The sequence below is a fragment of the Mandrillus leucophaeus genome, unplaced genomic scaffold (assembly GCF_000951045.1).
Source record: "Mandrillus leucophaeus isolate KB7577 unplaced genomic scaffold, Mleu.le_1.0 Scaffold128, whole genome shotgun sequence".
In the NCBI taxonomy this organism is placed as follows: domain Eukaryota; kingdom Metazoa; phylum Chordata; class Mammalia; order Primates; family Cercopithecidae; genus Mandrillus; species Mandrillus leucophaeus.
Genome location: NW_012101209.1, coordinates 4,504,422 through 4,514,882, shown reverse-complemented (window position 1 = coordinate 4,514,882; position 10,461 = coordinate 4,504,422). Strand labels below are relative to the sequence as shown.

The 10,461-nt window shown below is 40.5% G+C and overlaps 1 protein-coding gene across 1 annotated transcript in view; it reads left to right on the top strand.

The window, feature by feature from the left end:
• The window catches only part of CREB5 (cAMP responsive element binding protein 5), a 561,911-nt gene that overhangs the window by 84,737 nt on the left and 466,713 nt on the right, over nucleotides 1–10,461 (top strand). The gene's annotated exons all lie outside the window — the stretch shown is intronic.

Here is a 10,461-nt window from a genome sequence, read left to right as displayed (position 1 = left end):
CTTTATCTTCCTGCTTGCTGTTAGTGTAGTTGTGACATTTAAAGTTTTTTTTTTTTTTTTTTATGGGGTCTCACTCTGTCACCCAGGCTGGAGAGTCTCGGCTCATTGCAAACTTCACCTCCTGGGTTCAAGCGATTCTCCTGCCTCAGCCTCCTGAGTAGCTGGGACTACAGGTGTGTGCTGTCACGCCAAGCTAAATTTTCGTATTTTTAGTAGAGATGGAGTTTTGCCATGTTGGCTAGGCTGGTTTTAAACTCCCAACCTCAGGTGATCCACCTGCCTTAGCTTCCCAAAGTATTGGGATTACAGGCATGAGCCACTGCACCTGGCCAGAGAAGTACCTTTATATTCTCAACATGTTGATGAATTTAATGCAGAACTGAAGCTAAAGGTGAGCTGGTTGGATGAGTGCAGCAGTTAAGTGTATATGTTAGACACATGTTCTAGGTGGGTTATTTCCAGACTCACCTTAGCTCAGTGATGTGATAATAGTCTCTCTTCAGCCTCATATCAGAGCCTGAGCCAATAATATGAGCTGTCTTCTTGGATAGCTTAGGCTGGGCTCCACACCAGAAGAAGAAGGGGCAAATTGGCTCTGTTGCTGAGACCTGCCATGTATTTGCATAACTAGGTTGGCAAGATCTTCTTAGAAAAGGCTGGCTGGCCACTTGTCCCAGAATGTTATGAAGCTGATGATTCAAACAATTTCTATTCCCAATCATACAATTACAGACTTAGAGTGAGAATTAACTAAAGGGTTATCCATCCTAGCCCATGCCTTCTGTGGAAATGCCTTAGTAACCCTTGACGCGTTATCTCCCAGTCTGAATGAGAACATATCCAATGACAGCCCTTTTTACCCTGCAAGGGGTCTTCTTTCATTTTAGATGCTTCTATTAGAAAGGTATCCCTTCCTAACATATAGGAATTGGCTCTCTTTTGCTCTGGGAAGGTACAGAGTTGTATTGTCCAGTATAGTAGCCACCAGCCACATGTGGCTGTATGGAGCACTTGAAATGTGGCAAATCCTAATTGAAATATTCTGGAAGTGGAAAATACACACAAGATTTCAAAAACTTAGTATGAAAAAACTTTATACTGATTATATGTTGAAGTGATAATGTTTTTGATATATTGGGTTAAATACAATATATTAAAATTAATTTTACCTCTTTGTTTTTACTTTTCAATGTGGTAACTAAAAAATTTTTAATTGCCTGTGTGGCTAGCATTTTATTCCTACTAGATGGCACTACTATGGAATATAAGTCTTTACCCTCTTTAAAATGCAGCCTTCAGATTTCTGGAACACTGCTATTGTTTTTCCCTTAAAAATTTTTAAAGGGTAGACTTCTCAGGTTCTTTTCAATGTTCTTTGTTTAACATAACTTCCTTCACCATTAAGTGTGTTCTAACTTTTCAGTCTCTACATTGAGCTGAATACTGTAAGCTGAAGATTAGAATTAAGATGTACCATGCCCTGTCAGTCATCTTGGCTAACACGGTGAAACCCTGTCTCTACTAAAAATACAAAAAAATTAGCCAGGCGTGGTGGCGGGCACCTGTAGTCCCAACTACTCAGGAGGCTGAGGCAGGGGAATGGCGTGAACCCAGGAGGTGGAGCTTGCACTGAGTCGAGATTGCGCCACTGAACTCTAGCCTGGGTGACGGAGTGAGACTCCATCTCAAAATTAAAAAAAAGAAAAAAAAAAAAAACCAAAGATGCACCATGCCCTTTAGTGCTATTATCTCCCTTGTTTTAATATTACACTTTTGTTAAAACAGCTGGTTTGCTATAATTTGTATGGTAGCCCAATTATACCATCTATGAGTCCTTAACTTAGGATTTGTGAACCCTGGTTGGTCATAGATGGGCTCCAGGTTTCCATGATCCACCTGAAATTGTAAACAAAATTTTATGGCTATGGGCATTTGTCTATAAGTTAGTCTTTAGCTCTCTTAGGTTTTCAAAGAGATCTGAGGCTTTTAAAAGTTAAGACCTATTAGATTGTATTGCGGCTACAGTCACTTACAACTCCTGGGATTTTTTTTTTTTTCTCTCACAAAACTCTTTTTAATTTCAGTCTTCCATACATTTGCATTTAATTTTTCTAAATGGATGATTTTACATTTATTCCTCTTAAGTCTACACCTGTTCCTATTACCCTTCTATTTTAGTTTATTGATACCTTTTGCCTCTCTTGGTTTATCTGACATTTAATGAATTAGGCTTCTGTCCTGGCTTTGTCACACCTGCAATTTTGATAAGCATGTCTTTTGTGTGTTCATCCATCACTAATTGAAATTTTAGACTGCATAAACTATAGATAGCACTTGGGAGTCTGCCATAGTGACTGCCCTTTGGATAGGCAGTGATTCATCAAGTAGTCAACATTCCTTGGGTAGAGTTATTCAACCACCTACAAATCTGCTCCACTGTACTGGCATTTGTGCCTTCAACTTATCCAGTGGATGTCAAATTCTTCGCTGAAATGAAGATATATTTTTGTCTATGGTATTCCCCCAATCTTCCTGACCCATAAGCCTGTCAAAGAAGGAAACGTGGCTTGGTGAAAGATTCATTTGAGGAACCTATGCTGGCTCCCACTGATCGCTGCCCAGCGTCCTTAAAATAGTTAATTCCAATGTTACTACAGGTTTGACATAAATCTTGCCAGGCCGCAGTTTCTGGCATCTGCTTTCCCCCATACTTTCATGGCTTTCTGAAAATTGGAACAATTGTCTTGATAAAGGGGTGGTTGAAAAATTACATTTATATTGGATTGAAAATGAAAAATAACACGCTTTTAAATTAGCTGAGCCTCAGTAACAAAGTGGTGATGCTGAATAATGATGCATTCAGTCAAAGGGTAAAGTTACAGGATAGCAGAGGCCTGGATACAGACACTATCTACTACACTCATATGTTCTAACCACCAATTTAAGCTAATTGCGCTCCCAAAGCAATTCAATTTGTTTATCACAATGTGTTCTGCTGACCCTCAGTGTTTTAAGGTTCTGAGAGCTACTGTCTTTGAAATATCCATTTTGTTTTAAAACCTAGAACAGCTAAGTTCTTTTCTACTAATAATCATAAACATGTTCTCTTCTATCAGATGAAGTAGATGTCAGATGCTTCCTCTGCTTAACTCTCAGGAGTTATGGAGAAGGCCAAGGCTCTGCTCTCACAGATCCAGGGCCAGTGGTGCCCAATCTTGGATGCACATGAAAATCACCTGCTAGCTTTAAACATCCTGGTGCCTGGGCCACACGCACCCTGAAAGGTTCAGATTTAATTGGTCTGGATGTAGTTGGGCATCAGGATTTTAAAAAGCTCTCCAGGGATTCTAATGTGCAGCCAACATTGAGAATACTGATCTAGGTCAATGGTTCTCAAAGCTGAGTTCCAGACCAGCAGCTTCAGCACCACTTGAATTTGTCAGAAATACAAATTCTTGAGCCCCCACCTCAGATCTACTGAGTTAGAAATTCTGGAGGAGGAGTTCAGAAATCAGTATTTTGTTTTGTTTTGCTTTGTTTCTCACTCTGTCACCCAGGCTGGGGTGCAGAGATATAATCATAGCTCCCTGCAGCCTCAAACTCCTGGGCTCAGGTGATCCTCCCACCTCAGCCTCCCAAGTAGCTGGTTTACAGATGTGTGCCACCATGCCTGACTGGAAATCAGTGTTTCACAAGCACTGTAGGTGATTCTGATGCATGCTATGGTTTGAAGACTACTGCTGCAGTCTTCCTTCCTCCTTGGGAAAAGCTTCTCTGTCAAATGTTATTGACCCTAAGGATGTCTGGTCTGAGGCCAGTGAAAGCTCTCTACAGCCATAGGTAAATTACGAGGAAGCTTTGGGTGCTCAGTTTTCCACTCAGCCAGTGAGCTGGCCCTGCAGAAGGCGCTAGGAATGCTTTCATCTAGTATCTGCACGCTACTGTGCTATCCTCTGTGGAGGCTGCTCATCAACATTTGCTGTCTACTCCACTGTGCCTTCCCTTCCTGCCATTTATTTTATTCTCTGACAAGTGGTTTTGACCCATAATGGCTGATACCAGGTCTGCTGCGATGGTGCTAGATTGCTGCAAAGAAACAAAGGAAGAATCCCACTGTGGGCATTAAAACACAAGTTTTACAGCCATTTGAGGCACAAAGAAAGTAAACATCAGCATGCAATTAGAAATGAGTGGAAGGTCTTTGGCATCACATCCGAGGGGTGGGTTATGGGGAGGCGATTGGGAGAAACTCTGGCCCAGACTTGTAGTGTTTGTGGCTGCAGAGTCACATGTCTTAGCGAAAGAAGGCAGCCACAATGGCCAGGTGGGCACTGAAGGAACCTGTCACCATTTTTGGCTCTTCTTTCTGGTAGTGTGAACTTGAATGGCCACATAATTTTTTTGACCTAATATGTAAACATTTTCCTTCATGCATAAAAATAGGGACAACGGTGCTACCTCATGGGGTTGCTGTGAGAATTGACTGAAATCCTAAATGTGAAAATACCCAGCACAGCAATAGTAAGGGGTGGTTATTTGACAAGCCTCCCATGCACGCTCCATGAAATTATAATGTTGTCTGTAGTGAGTTTTTCAGAACTAGGGTTTAGTGTAAAACTAGGGGGCAGGTGGTTTGCTCATAGATGCTCATTACATCCTGGTTCCAGAAAATCCTTTTCCTCATGGCATCTTTCCTCCTTTTCAAGCTAGGATCTTGACCTCTCTTTACCCTCCTGAAACTCACCCTTGTTTATTGGTCAGTCAGAAGAGTGGTAAGGTATTAATCAAGATTAGGGTGAACATGACTTAGAACTATTTCATGTGTTAGTGTTTCAGAGTGAGATGAATGTAACAGTAGTTAAACATCTTTTAACCCCAAAGAGGGAAGGGAACCCATGAAAATTGAGTGCCTTCCTCATAACAGGAAGTTTGCTTTCATAGTCACAGTCACTTAATCCTCAGAAGAGCTGCTACTATTATCCCCATTTTAAAGGGAAGGAAACCAATGAGAGTGAAATTTAAGAAACCCATCAGACTATTGGGAAATGGAGTAGACTTCCCAGAGCTCCTCAAAATATCATGTAGCTTTCAGACTTTGATTTCCCATAGGGTTAGCATAGATCACTGGAAGAATTAGAAAAAAATTGTTTTCAAATACAAGTTATTTCTTTGCCTAACTGTGAAGCATTACAGAATGATTAACAACAGCCCAGAAAGCACATTCCTCTACCCTCATTGTTTAATAAAACCAAGAATACCCTAGCAGAATGAGCTATATGGGTTTGCTAATTGGTTAATCTCTGATAACATTGGAATCTTTCTTAACCCACCTGAGAAAGTAATTGCTCCTAAGTACAAAACAGAACCATAGCGAGGTGGATAATCTCTCTCCAAGAGGAACTTGGTAGTGGCTGAGTTTTGCTTATGTCTTGTTACATTGTGTTTTAGTCAGTGATCTCCAGAGTGACAGAACTGACAGGGTATTTATGGAGAGACACCATATATAGAAAAAGGTTTTATTATGGTAATTGGCTCACTTGACGACAGAGGCTAAGTCCCACCACAGACCGAATGTGTGATGAAGAACCAGGGAAGCCTGCTGTATGGCTCAGTCCAAGTCTGAAGGCCTCAGAATGGAAGCCAAAGGTGTAGCTCTCAATTCAAGGCAGAAGGCCCGAGAGCCCAGGGGTCACTGGTTGCAAGTCCCAGAGTCCAAAGGCCAGGGATCCTTGAGTTCTGACATCCAAGGGCAGAAGGAGAAGGGCGACCTGGCTCCAGGAAAGAGAATTCATGCTTCCTCTGCCTCTGTGTTCCATCCAGGCCCCCAGCTGATTGGACGGTGCCCACCCACATTGAGGGCACATTTTCCCCACTCAGTCCACAGACTCACATGCCTATCTTTCCAGAAACACCGGGGCAGTCCAGTCATTCTAATCTAGAAGCAAAACCATCTGGGTTTCGCTTTCAGCAGAATCGTGGTAGGCTTGGGGCCTTCTGAAGCATTGAGAATAATTAATGCAATGATTGAGAATAAATAATGCTTTTTCAGCTATCTGAGTACCCCTTAATTCAGTGAGGTGGACACCGAAAAGCAACCATTCTGCATTTTTTCACATGAGCATTAATAAAGTCTATTGATCATTGTAGAGTGTTCTGGAAAATGGTCACTTCTCAAAATGACAACTCATCTTTAAATCATCTCCTCCTTTCCAGAGTCGTTCCTACCCTTCCCTCACCTGAAGAATCGATCTGTCAGCCACGGTTGGTGCTCTCACAGTAGTCATTTACAATTGCACTTAAAATGCTGAGTAGCTTATTGGTCTGTTCTCAGCACCCCCCTCACCCTCGTTAAACCACAGACTTGTCAGAAAAACGGGTCATGATACTCACCTGGCAGCAGGGGAGATACCAGATCAAGAAAACGGGGTCATTGTCTTATTTAGCTTTGTCCCTTTCTCCCAAGTTATCATGAGAAAAAAAACTAAATTTAATGAATCAGTGAAAATTGCCTGGCTGTCTGAAAGAGGGAAGAAATGTTGAGTAGGAGTAGGGAACAAGGCTACATTCTACGTGGGGTTAAGCCTTGAAAACCAAGCAGAGGGATTTATACTTAAGGTTGAAGCAGCTAGAAGCCACTGTAGAGTGTTGAGTGAGTGGTGTGGAGATGAAGGCAGAAAGAGGCATAGATTTTACAGAATTAAACCAAGTGGGAGGATCTGGAGGCAGAGACCAATGAGCATGCTAGTGGCTGCATGGGATTGGCGGATTCATGTTAGGCATAATGTACACATGTTAATGGGGAGAAAGATGGGATGCAGAGAAAAACTAGGACTTGGTGAGAACCTCTTCTAAAGGGCTAAATCAAAGGGAGAAAAAATGTGATTTCAAAGCAGCTAGATCAGAAAAGTGGCAGAAGGATGGAAAAGTTAGTCGCAAAAGGGCAGCTGTATTAGTCCATTCTTGCATTGCTGTAAAGAAATAGCTGGGACTGGGTAATTTGCAAAGAAAAGAGGTTTAATTGGCTCAGGGTTCTGCAGGCTGCACAGGAAGCATGGCGCCAACACCTATTCAGCATCTGCTGAGGCCTCAGGAAGATTTAATGGTGGAAGGTGAAGTGAGTGGAAGGTGAAGTGAGAGCAGGCTCATTTCACATGGCAGGAAAGCAGGAGCAAGGGTGGGAGGAGGTGGCACACACTTTTAAACAACAAGATCTCCAGAGAACTCACTCACTATTGTGAGTACAGCATCAAGGGGATGGTGCTAAACTATTCATGAGAAATCGCCCCCATGATCCAATCACCTCCCACCACGTCCCATGTGGAACATTGGGGATTACAACTGGACATGAGATTTGGGTGGGGACACAGATCCAAACCATATCAGTAGCCAATTTGGGGAGTACAGAAGATGGGGAAGGAAGTTAGGATACATTTTGTTAGTTGACATTCTATTTCTTTGAAGTGTCAAGTACACATACAAATCACTTAATATTTAAATTTTACTTTTTCCTAAAAGTGTAACGAAGAGGTGAAATAACCTCATTGCTCTTTACATTTTAAGGAGTCCTTATTTTATCTGCTACCAATGTAGGTTTTAATTCTCTTTGGAAAATGAATACTCTTCTGGGTCCCATGGGAGCTGTTCCTTGTGGCATTTGCACAGACGGCCATCCGAGCTGAGTGCTTATTAGATCGGATGAAATATCGTTTAAGGTTAGCAGCCAGACATTACAGGCCACCCACTGGACATGCTGGGAATGAAAAAGAGGCCAAAGGACGAGCGTCTTTAGTTAGCAAAGTACAATTGCAAGATTAACAATGGCAACCCCAGTGCGCAGTACTGCTGGTGGAGAGTGAGTGCATGATATCATAACAGAGTAAGAAAAGGCAGAAAATTCGTATTCAAAGCTCACAGTATGACAGCTTTACAACTGTCTTTTGAATCGTGTCTGTATTAGTTTCCTATTGCTGCTGCTGTAACAATTACCACAAAGTTAGTGGCTTAACATGACTTTGCCTATCCCAGTATTGTGGCATTATGCTTCCAATGAGGTTCCCATCCTTGCCCCTCAGATAACCTGGCATGAACAGGCATTAGGGTCTTCATATATGAAAACACATCATTTCATTTTAAAGAGAACCTGAGCTGTCAAAGCAGTTACTTCTCCTAATCAAAAAACCCCAAAAGATAGATTATTTGTTTAATGTTTTGGGGATGTATTAATTAACGTGTATACTAGATGCAGTCAGAGAAGGAGACAAGTTTAAGATAGTGTAGTAATCATCAGAGTACTGACAGCGTATTTGGTGCAAAGAGAAAAGCAGAACATTAAAATAAGGCCATTGCAGAAGTATTTATTTTTCCCACTGCAATGAATCAAAAAGATATTAATCTGAGTTCCTGTGAAACCCTTGCTGTTGAATGCTGTAATCAGTTTAAATTGGTAAACATTTCCTTGTTAAAACTAAAATAATTTTATGTGAAAATTCAAATGTGGCTCTCTGTCTTAGTCCAGAGATGTTTAATATTCCAAATTCACTTACACGTACCAAACATATATCAGTGTTTATATAATTAGTTCTCTCTTTAAAAAAAATCAAAGTATTAACATTAGTTTTCTTTGAGAATGGTGTTTCATTTATTATGTGCATCTATATTTTTAAAGAGAAGTATATATAACTCATAGTTTAAAAGAAATAATGATAAAATAGTACTGTAGCATATACAAACACTTAGTTCCATGTTAACTTGTGTAAGTATGTATTAACCAGTTGAAAGATAAAGAGTATTTATGTCCTCTGAAAATAGTTCTTACCTGGCAGCAGAATTGTGCTTTTAAGTCATATTTTTACAAAAAAAAAAAAAAAGAAGAAGAAGAATCTTGCTCATATGTATCACCTTTGCTAGTTAACCAAATATCTACAGATATGATTCTTCTGCAGGTTTCTTGCCTAAATTGTTCAACTTTGAAGTCAATGGAAGAAGTATGTATATGAGGCCAGGCGTGGTGGCTCATGCTTGAAATTCTAGCACTTTGGGAAGCGGAGGTGGGCAGACAGCTTGAGCCCAGGAGATCAAGAACAGCCTGGGCAACATGGTGAAACCTTGTCTCTACAAAAAATAAAAAATAATCTGGCCGTGGTGGTGCGTGTCTATAGTCCCAGATACTTGGGAGGCTGAGGTGGGAGGATCACCTGAGCCTGGGGAGGTGGAGGCTGCAGTGAGCCATGATTGTACCACTGCATTCCAGCCTGGGTGACAGAAAGAGACCCTGTCTCAAAAAAAAACAAAAACAAAAACAAAAAACAAAAAAAAAACTCTGTGGATAAGAATGAAAAAAGAGGTAAAATGGTATGAGGTTTTTTTAATAATTAGTTTTTAGAATAAAAACATAAATATTACTAAAACAAAGTAACAGACATAGAATGTTAGCACCACATGGCTTCTCAGATATAATGCAGTCACGTGAGTTTCTAGATCATTTTTTAGAGCCCTGTGGCTTCAAGGTCATAGCTTGTGGGTAAACCCTGCTGGTAGGAATCTTGGTCTGTGGCCCGCACTTCCATCAGAATGGCTCCATTTTATCAGATTTATATGTGTGTATAAACAGACTTCTACATCCACCAGTTTAATCACTTTCCTCCCATCTTACAGAATATTGTTGTCCACTATTTTGGGGCAATCTTTTTCCACTTTCCCAATTTAGACATTAATATTGTTGTTTTATACTGTCAATGTTTCTTTAGATTCACCCACTTACTCGCATTTTCTTTGTCTATTTTCCTTTCTGGCATCTCAGACCTTCCTTCTAGAATCATTATCCTTCTTTCTGAAGTACATCCTCCAAATTTCTTTAATTCAGTGGCTTCTGGCAGTAAATGGACTCGGTTTTAGTTAGTGTAAAATGTATTTCACCCTCATACATTTTCTCTATGTAAAATTCTATGTCGATCGTTCCTTTACACATTTTGTAGACTTTATGTCATTACAGTCTGGCTTTGGTTGCTGCTGTTGAGAAATCTGCTGCTGGTTTAACCATCCTTATTTTATAGATAATCTGCCTTTTCCTCCAGGTGCTTTCAATATTGTCTTTATGTCTGGTGTTTTGCAGCTTCGTTTTGATGGGTGTAGGTGTGAATTTCTTATTATTTATCCTCCTCGGGACTTGTGCTTTCTGAACTTGAAAATTTTTATCTTTCATCTATTCTCAAAAATTCTGTGCCATTTTTACTGGCATTTCTCTAAAACCATCTTTTTAAACTCCAATTGGACATTTATCAATTTGTGTTTCTATTCTCCATTTCTCTTAAGTATTCTCTTGCAGTTACCATTACTTTGTTTCCCTTGCTTCTGTTTTGGTTAATTTTTTTTTTTTTTTTGAAACGTAGTCTTGCTCTGTTGCTCAGGCTGGAGTGCAGTGGCCGGATCTCAGCTCACTGCAAGCTTCGCCTCCTGGGTTTA